This window comes from Thermobia domestica, chromosome 11 (genome assembly GCF_964235325.1).
Source record: "Thermobia domestica chromosome 11, izTheDome1.hap1.1, whole genome shotgun sequence".
Classification (NCBI taxonomy): Eukaryota; Metazoa; Arthropoda; class Insecta; order Zygentoma; family Lepismatidae; genus Thermobia; species Thermobia domestica.
The window spans coordinates 182,404,631-182,416,271 of record NC_137464.1 but is presented as its reverse complement, the minus strand read 5'-3'; positions in this window follow the sequence as shown (position 1 = coordinate 182,416,271).

Sequence of the window (11,641 nt, the reverse complement as noted above, 5' to 3'; positions counted from 1 at the left end):
TCGAGTTCACTGGCCAAGACCAGGGACTTTCAGTGATGTATGTCAGAGCTATGTTTCATTCATCAAAGCAAATTATAAAGAACAGGTTACGATAGTTTTTGATGGCTATACGGAATGTACAACAAAAGCCACAGAGCGCATGCGACGAAGATCACAACTTTCGTCTTCAGAAGTGCTTGTAGAGCTGCAAACTGAAGCAAGTACTTCACAGCATCAATTTTTAGGAAATAAGGCGAACAAGGCAAGCTTCATAGCGCTTCTAGGATCACAATTAAAAGAAAATGGAATTACTGTGATCAACGCTTCGGGTGATGCTGACCGTCTCATAGTAGTTACTGCTATCGAACTGGGAAAAAGTGAGGAAAATCCTGTCATTGTGGGCACAGACACCGACTTGCTAGTACTTCTTACGGCACTTGCACCAACAAATAATAACATTCGGTTGCTTATACCGGGCTCGAAGTCGCACCCCCCAAAATTGTTCGAATCTACGAAATTGCAGCTGGCCCTGGGTGACATGTATAATCATATGCTTTTCCTTCACGCAATATCTGGCTGTGACACCACATCGGCACCTTTCAAAAGAGGAAAAATACCCGCCCTTAAGACACTGGAAGCATCTCCAAACCTTCGCAAGAAAGTGGACATTTTTAATAAGGAGAATGCAGCAGTTGATGAGATCGTAACGGCTGGTGAAGAATTTCTTGTCGCTATGTACGGTGGAAAAATTTCCGATGGGCTTAACAAAACTCGATATAAGTGCTACGTCAGAACTGTTGCTAAACAGAAAATAGGTGCAACATTCGATTTAGCAACCCTTCCTCCAACATCAGCAGCAGCGAAGCAACATTGCTTAAGAGTGTATCATCAGGTTCAGGAATGACGTGGTGTGTCCCTTCCTCCAGTCGAATGAAGCTGGAAGAAAAACAGTAATGGTGAGTTAATACCTGTCCCTAGCACTCAACCTCCAGCTCCAGATATGCTGATGAACCTTGTAAGCTGCAATTGCCATGTAGGGTGTGAAAAATATTGTGGTTGTCGGAAAGATGGACTTCGATGCTCACCATTTTGCAGTAACTGTGCAATTGAGGGATGTACAAATCAAGAGGATACTGCAGATTCAATGATCTATGAAGAAGAACATGAAGACCTGACCGATAACGAAATGCCGAACCTGATATCAACCGCAAGCAAGCGACGTGGATGCTCTAAATCCGTAGGATCATTCAAAAGAAAATGCTCGAAGTAAAATATTTGGAAGTATTGCCCATCTGGAAGTTGTTTTGTTACATTCTTGTGCAGCAACTAACTAAGGCTAAGCAAGTGACACTGCGTTTACTGCGCGCTCTATTAAACCATTCAGACTTGAGTTTTTGGACAAAACTAGGATATATTCTTGTGTATTTTTGTGTGCTCTACAACATTTGCTTCATTACTTTTTTTGATAACACGGACGGAAAAGAGCGAAAATCGAGTTGTATTGAAAATATGTATCGAAAAATTTTCGCAGTTGTAATTTTTATATACTTTGTTTACATAGATTTCCAATTAAAGGTTTAAATGTTGTTTTCAGTGAATAGTCTGGAGTGCCTGCGATAACCTCGTGCAAACCGCACATCAATATCTCTCTTGTGTCCGATGTTATGACCTTCAAAAGGAACCTAAGTAAAAAAATTTTCAATGGCGGCCATTTTCCAAGATGGCGGCATGTTGCCCAGGTGGGATTTTTTGGGATTTTGAGTATGTTAATCAGGGGTATCCAAAGAACACATCCACCAATTTTTAGCTTGTTATACTATTTTTCCGCACTTTGCCCAATTTGGGCCTAATTTTCCTATATTATTAGGCGCCCCCACGTAAATAACAATAAAAGAGTAGAAAGCTGTAATGGACAAAAATTCTTCAAATAATTGTTACAATCGTAAACTTCCTCAATATATGTAGTCTCTTTGTGAATAGTAACGAAAAATGGCAAAATTGATTCCCATTAACTAATTAATTGTAGATGAATACTCAAAAAAGTTCCAATTTTAATCATTAATAACATTTTCATTAAATAAGTACAAGACACAACTAAGATATAAGATGTATTTGACAAGTACAGTTCAAACATAAAACTCACTATCTTTAAGTCTAACATTAACACAGGTTTGATTTTGTCAAAGAAGTATATTCTTATGCTTCATTAAAAGCATATCTACATATTTTCTAGTGATACGATTATGGTAATTGGCTTAATTTCTCGTTTTCTTTGTTACTAAAAAAGTTAATGTTATGAAGACACTGTTCTAGCTTTCAATTTGACAAAATCTCTTATTAATGCATTCGTGTCCATTTCATTGGATGTCATTTTCAATGGCCATCAATGCTAGTCGATTTAATTGTTCTTGAGATATAGTTGATCTCAAATAATTCTTTATTCATTTTAGCTGAACTTGTTTAATACACAACAAATGACAAAAGTGTGTGCCTTAACAGATACATTACCTAATTTGTCTTCGATTCAGTGGCGGAACTTTAAAATCAGGCCCCCAAAATTATTTTCAGGGCCATTTAGACATAAAACAATTCAGTCCGTTCATGTCTCATTGCAACATAGACGTTCGAAATCAGATAATGAGGTACACAATGCAAGCACAAACAGTAGTATACAATGCAAGATTTCTCTTTTGGGTACGAAGATTTTTCGGAGTGGCTTACAAAACGCAAGCAATTTTGTGTTTTTGCCTCCTGAAATTGTGCTAATTTTCTTAAAATTTAAAAGTTCTGGGGGATCCAGACTCTCGGACCACCTCTGTCGATGCAATTTGAACACAAGTATCAAATAATCAAAACTCTACTTTGCATTAGGACTACTACCAAATGTTAAAAATTATCACTCCACCTAAATTTAATACGAGAGAATGGATTGATAACGATTGTTACACTGTTTTAATACAGAGAGCTGTAATGTATACGCTGCTATGATTGAAAGTGAGACTTCTGAAGAAAAAAAAAGTGTTACATATAAGCCTAATGACCTTTCTATTACAGTTGCTCTTTCGAGTTATGTACGCATATACTGCCTGAAAACAATTGTTTTCAAACAAATGTTGAAATGCATTAAATTTAATTAAGACCCGTAACCGAAGAGGCAGTATCCATTCAATTTTAATTTAACAATTAAATTAGTAATCGAGTAAATCGAGTAAAATAAACTTAATGTTTCAAACTTTTGTCGACTTGCAAATGCTTCGTTAATAGTAACTGCAGAAGGCGAAAGAAACTTTTTTTAGCCTACGTTTGCCTCTCATCTTCTTTCAAATTTCGTAGCTTTCTTTTCCGATAAAATGTTCACCTGTTTTACTTTTATCGTTGGCCATTATTGTTACTATTGAAAAGTGAAAGAAAACATCATTATAAATAAATAAATAAATAAAACGAAACGAAACGACTCAGGATAGGAACGAAAATGTTGACGATAGACAAATGGACTAGTAGACATTGACAAATAAGCATTAAGCAATGGGCAGCGATTTCGCGCCACTGATATTAGGAACTAAAGTTAAAATTTCCTCAAAAATGATCAAAAATCCCTTGTGTACGGCCCACTTTTCTTAATATTCTCCCCCGTTTCCCTGGACCAATAGACAACGAAAGCCTAGTCGCTTGAACTTCGATAATGTGCATTTAATTTCTGCTGATCTTTTTTAACTTTTAACTGTAATCACTGAACCGAAGTACTATGCGGAGACACTGTTTATGACAAGGTGGAGCACCCTTGAAGACAGTTCTTTCTACTGTGATAGTGCCACCCAATCCATAAACAACCTGTGCAGTTGAATTCATTCTGTTTGTTGATCCATTTGCATTTGAAAGACATATTTGGCAATGCTATTCTGTAGCAAGGTCGCGGAAGGATTGTTGAGAGAGGAATGAAGAGTCTGTTATATTTTTATTTTGTGGATATAGTAGGATTGTGGAAAGAATGCTGCTGTCTTTAGTCGTACTATTGTAGTGCTTAGTATAACAAGTATTGAAAATTTCCCTACATTTTATCTCATATTTGTAAAATCTCTCCCTTTCCCTCTTTTAGAAAAACTTTCCTAAATCTCCCTGCGCCGCGGGAAATTTCCCTCAAACCAGCATCACTTGTGGGTGTGGTATTGGCGCCAATTGATGTACGAGTCCATTTTAGTTATAAAGGGATGTTTTACTGCCAACAACGGAAAGATTCTATTTTATTGTACTTTCGATGTATTTTGTCTGTACAATATTTATTTGAAACTATTTGGAAAATTTTTCATGATAACATTTTCTATAATAAATATTCACATTTAAAACACAAAATTCATTTTCGAGTTTTTCGCTTTCTTCACCTGGCGCCTCCTGTGAACGCGTAGTTCGCAGGATTCAAAATCCGGTCCTGGATAAACGGAATGAAATCTACTCCACAAAGAAAGTTACCATAGTTTTAACACAATCATGGCCTCATTCCCTTACAATTCCGCAAGATTTCTAGACCAAAGCAACGCAAAAAGCAATTATAAAAATTCCAATTATCACAAATCAAAACGCAAATCTTGCAATTTATGCACTGACGCAAACCGTTAGTGTCCTCTACTATTTGATTTTGGGGGGGAAGTGGTAAAATTAGGGGAATTACGCCCAAGGACTTGCGGGATGGGCACTGCTGATCACATTATTCAAGCAACAATATTCTTTTTCTTTTACTTACTTCTCATTTCCTATACCAACATAGAGCATGCTCCTTCAAAATTATGCTCGTTCATTAAAAGTCGGTAAGCCCATTTACTCAGGCAAGGAATCAGAGGTTATGAGAAAACTGGTGAAGTTACTTCAGTGTTACATAATTCATAATATAAAAACTATAAATTGCTGAAGTGATTGTACGAATATAGTGAAAACCACTTTCAACGTTTAAATATACGCAAGTAATTAAACAATATATTGCAATAATAAGTATGGTTTAAATGTTTCGTCACACCCTTCGTGGACCTTACGTGACCTGGAAGGATTCTGATAACTTGTGGATGATTTTTTTAAATCAGGGCATAGATTTTGTATCTTCGCGGACACAAGTCATTGATCAGGTAATGGCGACTGCTTTGAAACAAACGTAGAGTATGAGAATTAAATTTGTCATATCTGTAGTTTCGTGTGTAGAAGAAGCAAGTTTGTGAACCAAAGGTTTAAGAACAACTCAAGTTATTAATATAAACTATGCCGAAGATTATTGACTTATATCATCATTTAAAAAATACAAAAGACGTTTTGAAACAAAGAAGTGTAACATACAACTTTACAAACGGAAGCAAAGAAACCTAACGTAACCAGACTAAAAACGAATCGCTTACCGCGTAGTGATCGTGGTACAGTGGAAAAGACGCTCGACCAGTGGTCTGGTTCTTGGATCGATTCCACGTCGGGCATTTTTTTTCCTTTAGGATTTTTGATGGCGATTGATCGGCGATGACACGCATTTTATTATATTCAGATATTTGAATACTCGGATGTGTCAATACTTGAACTATCAAATCTTCAGGAATAAGTTAATAATAGTAATTAATAATAATAATAATAATAATAATAATTACCTCGTAGAAGATTAAAAATTAGGAACTTATTATCGCTTAGGTCACACAAGCAGAAACGTGGCATTTAGTAAAAAATATTTCGGTTTTGTTTAATGTTGCCCACGAGGAGAGAAATTTCTTATCTCGATCCTAAAACAAAACAAACAAAATCGGGATGAGAATTAACATTTTGCATTCAAGACGGAACAAGGCTAATTCAAATTATCGTCTCGTTTTGGAGATGAGAATTGAGACGAGGCCAAAAGTATCGTAAACATTTCTCGTGTTATCTCGTCCACTCTTTACGCAACAATTGCTCTATAAACTGAATCTTATACGCTATTACTTTGTATTTCATAGCTCATTGAATTATGGTCTGTGTAGGTATTTTTGTAGCATTTTTTTTATAATTACATCTGCATATCCTAAAAGGTAGTTAATTATATGCCTTACTGTTCAATGATATTCAGTTATTTTTACTACAGTTATTTTCCTTAAAACGTACAGTAGAATACTTTCTACATGAAATTTTAGTGGAACGCTTTCGTTTAAAATTTGGGTAGTTATATAGGTGTGTCTTGAAGGTACGGAACCCCCAGCCGAAATCTCTACTTTTAAGTAAGTTTTACCAAATTTTAGGGCAATATTAAAACTTTTAACTCCATTATTATTATCATCATCATCATCATTATTATTATTATTATTATTATTATTATTATTATTATTATTATTATTATTATTATTATTATTATTATTATTATTACTGAATATTTGAGATTTTAATATTACGTCCTATTGCAATGCAAATAAACATACTGAAGTTAAGAAAAATGAAAAGAAATTTTTGGACCCTCTATAAGGATGAATTGCCTTATAAGAGATACTTTGGAAGGTAAAGAGGGAAGAAAAGAAGGTGCCAGCTCCTAGACAATATAAAAATCGAACCTTCAAATACCTTATCAGAAACTAAGTAGGATTTGTCTTCATTACGATAAATAGTAACGCCCTTTCTTTGAGTAAAAGACTTTGGATTATCTATGCGTTATATTGATAATTTTAACAAAATGTACATACAAATATAAAAGGAATAGTTTCTATTTACAAATTTGGTTGAACGGATATATACAATGTGTTCGAAATGGCGAACGAAAATATTATTATTATTTCTAGTAAGGATGGAAGAACTTAGAAACAATTCCACAATGAAACAACGTTTAGACACATTCATGACTCATATTAGGCTCTAAGGATGACCCTTATGTATTCATGAATTGTTTGCGAAACACTCTAAGTTTTACGACAGCACGAATCGAAATTGTAGACTGTGACGTCATCTTCTTAGTATTCTCCCTGTGAAGAATGTCGCTTCAACTCTAACTTGTAAGAACGAGAGAAATTAATATTTTTCATGTTAATATACATCAGAATTATCAACATTGTAAATGATAAAAAAATCTTAATTTCCTCAGAGGGAATCCAGCCGCGGACCCTGAAATCACGAAACGAATGTTCAAGCCACTACATTTAGACTGCTCCGTTAAGTATGTGTCGCTTAACTATAAAACACATATATAATTATTCTCTATAATATATATAGTAGATAATATATTACATATATACTTTTAAGTGAAAATTTCGCTCCTTCCCGGTCTCATCCGGGGAAAAAAGAATTAAAAAAAAAATCCTAACGGTTTCCTTGAATTGAGCTACACAAGTAACAAGAAAAATATAGAGACTATTCAATAACTTGTGAAGAATATTTTATATTTGCGAAAATTAAACAAAAAATAATTATCTTGGTTTTAATTCTTTAATTTGTTCCCTTAAATACTTTACAAATTTTTGTACATTTTTTATACAATATTAATATTCGTGATTTATCAAATTCTATTTTTCGACCTACTATTTTTTAGGCCGTCAGTTCATTTAGCCGAGCGGCCAATATCCATTCCGGAAGAGGACTCATTTGATCCCCGACCGAAGCAAACCTAGTATTATATTTGTTGCCAGCTTACTTGATTAGACGACTGTTAAAAAATGGGACCTAGTAGAAGACTCACTCGATCTTTTACAGGTTAAAAAAGAAATTACTCTTTTAGCTTTAATTTAGCTGTTCCTACTTAAAATTTTTTAAATAATAGAAAAAATCCGCAGCTATTCATCACTCAGATAGCTGGGTTAAAAAAAATCAGAAATGTCCCCTCATTTAAGAGACAATCAAAAATGTTTATTTAAATGCCCCCTCATTCAAGAGACAATTAAAAAATTAAAACTCTAAATGCCTCCTCATTCCAAAGGCAATAACAACTCAGTGAATGCCCCCTCATTCAAGAGACAACCACAATATTTTAAAAAAAAATCCGCAGCCGACATCATTCAGGCGACTGGGTACTAAAAAGCAAAAAAAGAACAGCGCCTCCTCATTCCGAAAGCGGTTCCAAAAAAAAAAACCTTTATCTGGTTCGCTGTATAACGACCGCCATTACCTATTAAAAAAAATAGCTAAATTTTATTTTTATTAAACCTTCTTTCAGGCTCACTTATCCCGAAAGAAGAGTTATTATTATTAACTTAAAATGAATAGTCTCTATCATTCAAGAGAGCTGCCCAAATAAAATTAAGCAAAATATTTTAAAAATACTACATCAAAAAATAAAAGGTAGACTCCCTTATAATAGGAATCTAACTAAAAATCCTTAATTCATTCTATCTAAAAATATTCTAATTTCCTAAGATTTAAAAAGAAATGATAGGGTATATCTCAGAGCCGACTACTCATTGTGTAAGTCCGGTTGAGTGGTAGAAAACTTTATCCCTGCGTCCCTTCACTATTGGAGGCGCAGAGGGGTAAGGATCTCTGGGAGATGTGAAGAAGTTAGTGGTTGAGAAGAGAGTGCCTCCCCCACACAACATGGACCGTATTTATACGATCAGCCTCCCAGCTCACCAAGCATCCATATGTTTATAAAAAAAACTCTTTTCCCACGGCTACTTCTTCTAAGGAGAACAGTAACTAAAGTGCAAAATACTGTATGTGAAAAATCTTAAAAAACAATTAAAAAAATTCATGACAATTAATATAATCAATATACTATAATTATTTATGTAAATTATACAAAAATTAATGTGTAGATTTTTAAATCAACACATAATAACCTTTCCTAAAAGAAAAAAGAAAAAACTTAAAAAAAAGAAAAAAAGACTGTTTTACCCTCTGAATTTTCAAAAAAAGTCCTATCTCTCCCGGGGGTTGGGGGTGTCCCGATGCTCTTAGTATAGATGGATAAATAGTTATCCTCTTTTTTTATAGGAAGCTCTTGCTCCACCTTTTGCCTTTTTCCTTCTGGTTTATCCTTTTTTTCTTTTTTTCTTTCCTTTTTTTTCTTTTCTTCTTGTCCCCTTAATTTTTTAATTTGCTGAACTAGACTAAGGGGAAGGTCCCAGTCTTTTGTTTTTGCACTCGTTGATTTTGGACCTTTGGGCTGGTTTTCTTTCCTCCTCTTTTTTTTGTTTCTATTTTTTGCTCTGTCCACCTGGAACAAGAGCTCGACATCCAGACTCGGGAAGGCTTTCGGTCTGGCCGATACATATATGTTTCGGTGATTTACTGGTAGTTTAAAGGACATGTTGACAAACTAAGCGAACCAACAACAACAAAAAGAAAAAACTGCGGTTTTTTCAACTCCAGAATTAGTACTGAATGAGGAATTTTAGAATTCTTGTTTTTATAATCACATGGATCTGCCCAGTTCCCATAGAAAGATATTTAATAAATTTATTTTAATACTTTGTGAACTGTTTCCACTAAAAATATACGAGAGAAGCCTGTGAGTAGTTTCCAATTTTATTTTTACAGTTCACTTGTTGAAGGGTAAGAACCCACCCCTTTGTCTTTTATTTTCATGACCTCTGGTTTTGTTTTTAGAGAAGGTTTCCCTCTAAAATTTATTACGGTTTAAAGTTTTTTTTTTCTGGTTAGAAGTTTTACATTTGTTTTCTCAATTCTTCGGCTATTTTTCTGTTTCCCTAATTATGATTAACTCTCTTCTATTTAGAAAATAGGGGTCACAGAGGATTTTGGGAAGGAAAGAAAAAAAAGTAAGAAAGTCTGTTTCAAAAAAAATTACCTTAAAGTACTCTAACTTGTACATTTATACTCTTACTTGTATCGAAAATTGTACGACATTTTAGGCAAACGTTTTGGAGTAGCAATTTTTTTTTTTGTTTCCTTATTTACAAAGTCTGGTTTGTCATAATACTTTTTAAGCTGATCACAGTTAACCTTTAACACTGTTTTTCGAACTAAGTTTTCAATTTCATAACTATTAGGAGCGATTTTGTTTTTAATAACATAAGGCCCCGTCCACTTTGCTAATAAACCTGCTGTTTCCCTCTTTGCGGCGCACGACACTCTTATAGCTTTTAACCAAACTTTATTTCCGACATTATACGGATTCTCTTTCCTTTTAACATTATATTTTTTTTCTTGTTCTTTGTGAGTCCTTTTTTGTATTTTTAACGCTAATTCTCTGGCTTCAGATATTCGTTTAGCCGTGTCTTTCACATAATTCAATACATTATTTTCGTTCTCCTTTACTCGCATCTTATTAGATACTAATTTAAAAGGATCCCTCATTTCTCTACCAAAATGTAAAAAACTCGGCGAGAATGAGGTGCTAGAACAAATCTGATTGTTTATAGCGAATTCAATTTTTTTAATATTATTAGGCCACTGCGGATGTGATTTACAGTACATAGCTAAAAGCTGTTTAACTTTCTTGCAATATACTTCGCTTTTATTACCACAGGGTCTATATCTAACAGTGTGCACCTCTTTAGTTTTCAATAGCTTCAGGGTATTAGACCAAAGCTTATTTTTAAATATTGAATGATTATCAGAAACCAGAACTTCATAAAATTTGCTTTGACAAAATACTGTCATTATGCAGTTGTACACAGCTTTGGCGGAAATTTTTCTCAATGGAAATATTTTAGTAAACCTTGAGAACGCATCCGTTGCTATAAAAGCATACATAAAACCTCCTGTCCCCTTGACTATTTGACCCAGTATATCTACATATAGCGTATGACCAGGTTTGGTTACTAGAGTACTGCTCATAAACCCCGTATTCTTACTTGTAGACGATTTAAACTTTGCACATGTTTCACAAGCTAAACAATAGCGTGTTATGTCTTGATTTATTCCTATTCAACTAAACTTCGTTTGAGTTTTCAAAATGGTTTCTTTTATTTTAGGGTGTTTGGAATAAACAGAATTATGCAAAGCTTTCAATACAAGATCCCTTAATTTACTAGGAACCCATATAACAAATTTAGCATCATTGGTTACCTTATTCGTAACTATTCTCTTTAGTAGGCCATTGACATCAATAATTGATATTTTAGCTAATCGTTTAATTCGGCTATATTGCTTTCCCTTTAAAACTATTTCTTTCCCACTAAAAAGCTTTATTATTTTTCCCAGTTCGTCATCTTCTCTCTGAGCTTTCTTAAATTTTTTAACGTTAACAATTTTATTCACTGTTTTTTCTTCTCCGTGTGAATCTTCATCTTTTTCAAGGAAAGGTAATTCTTCAAATTCTCTTTTTATTTCCTCCGAACCAAAGTTATGTAAAATACATTTCGGTATACTACTAATACCTTTCTTCTTTTTTTTTTCTTCTTTCAAACTGCCGCTATTATAAAAAGCAGTTATATTGACTTCTTCTCTAGGTAACTCCTGAAAATCAATCAATTTTCCATCACTCATTTCGAGTTTTAAGAACCCGTTGTTTCCGACGTCCTCTAAGGGATAATATTTATTCATTAAATCATTTCCCTCATATTTCTCCGGGATTGTGTAATCATCCTGTATGCGACTCAAATAGTTTACATACAGGGCCTTTCCCTTTAAATGTCTTAAAACAACAGGGTATTTACTAATTCTATTTATTCATTTGCAAACAACAGCAGGTACTTTGGTAGCTTTCAAAAGAGGTAATAAAGAAATGTGATCAGTATATACGAATACTGTGGGTGCATTTAGCAAATATTTTTCAAATCTC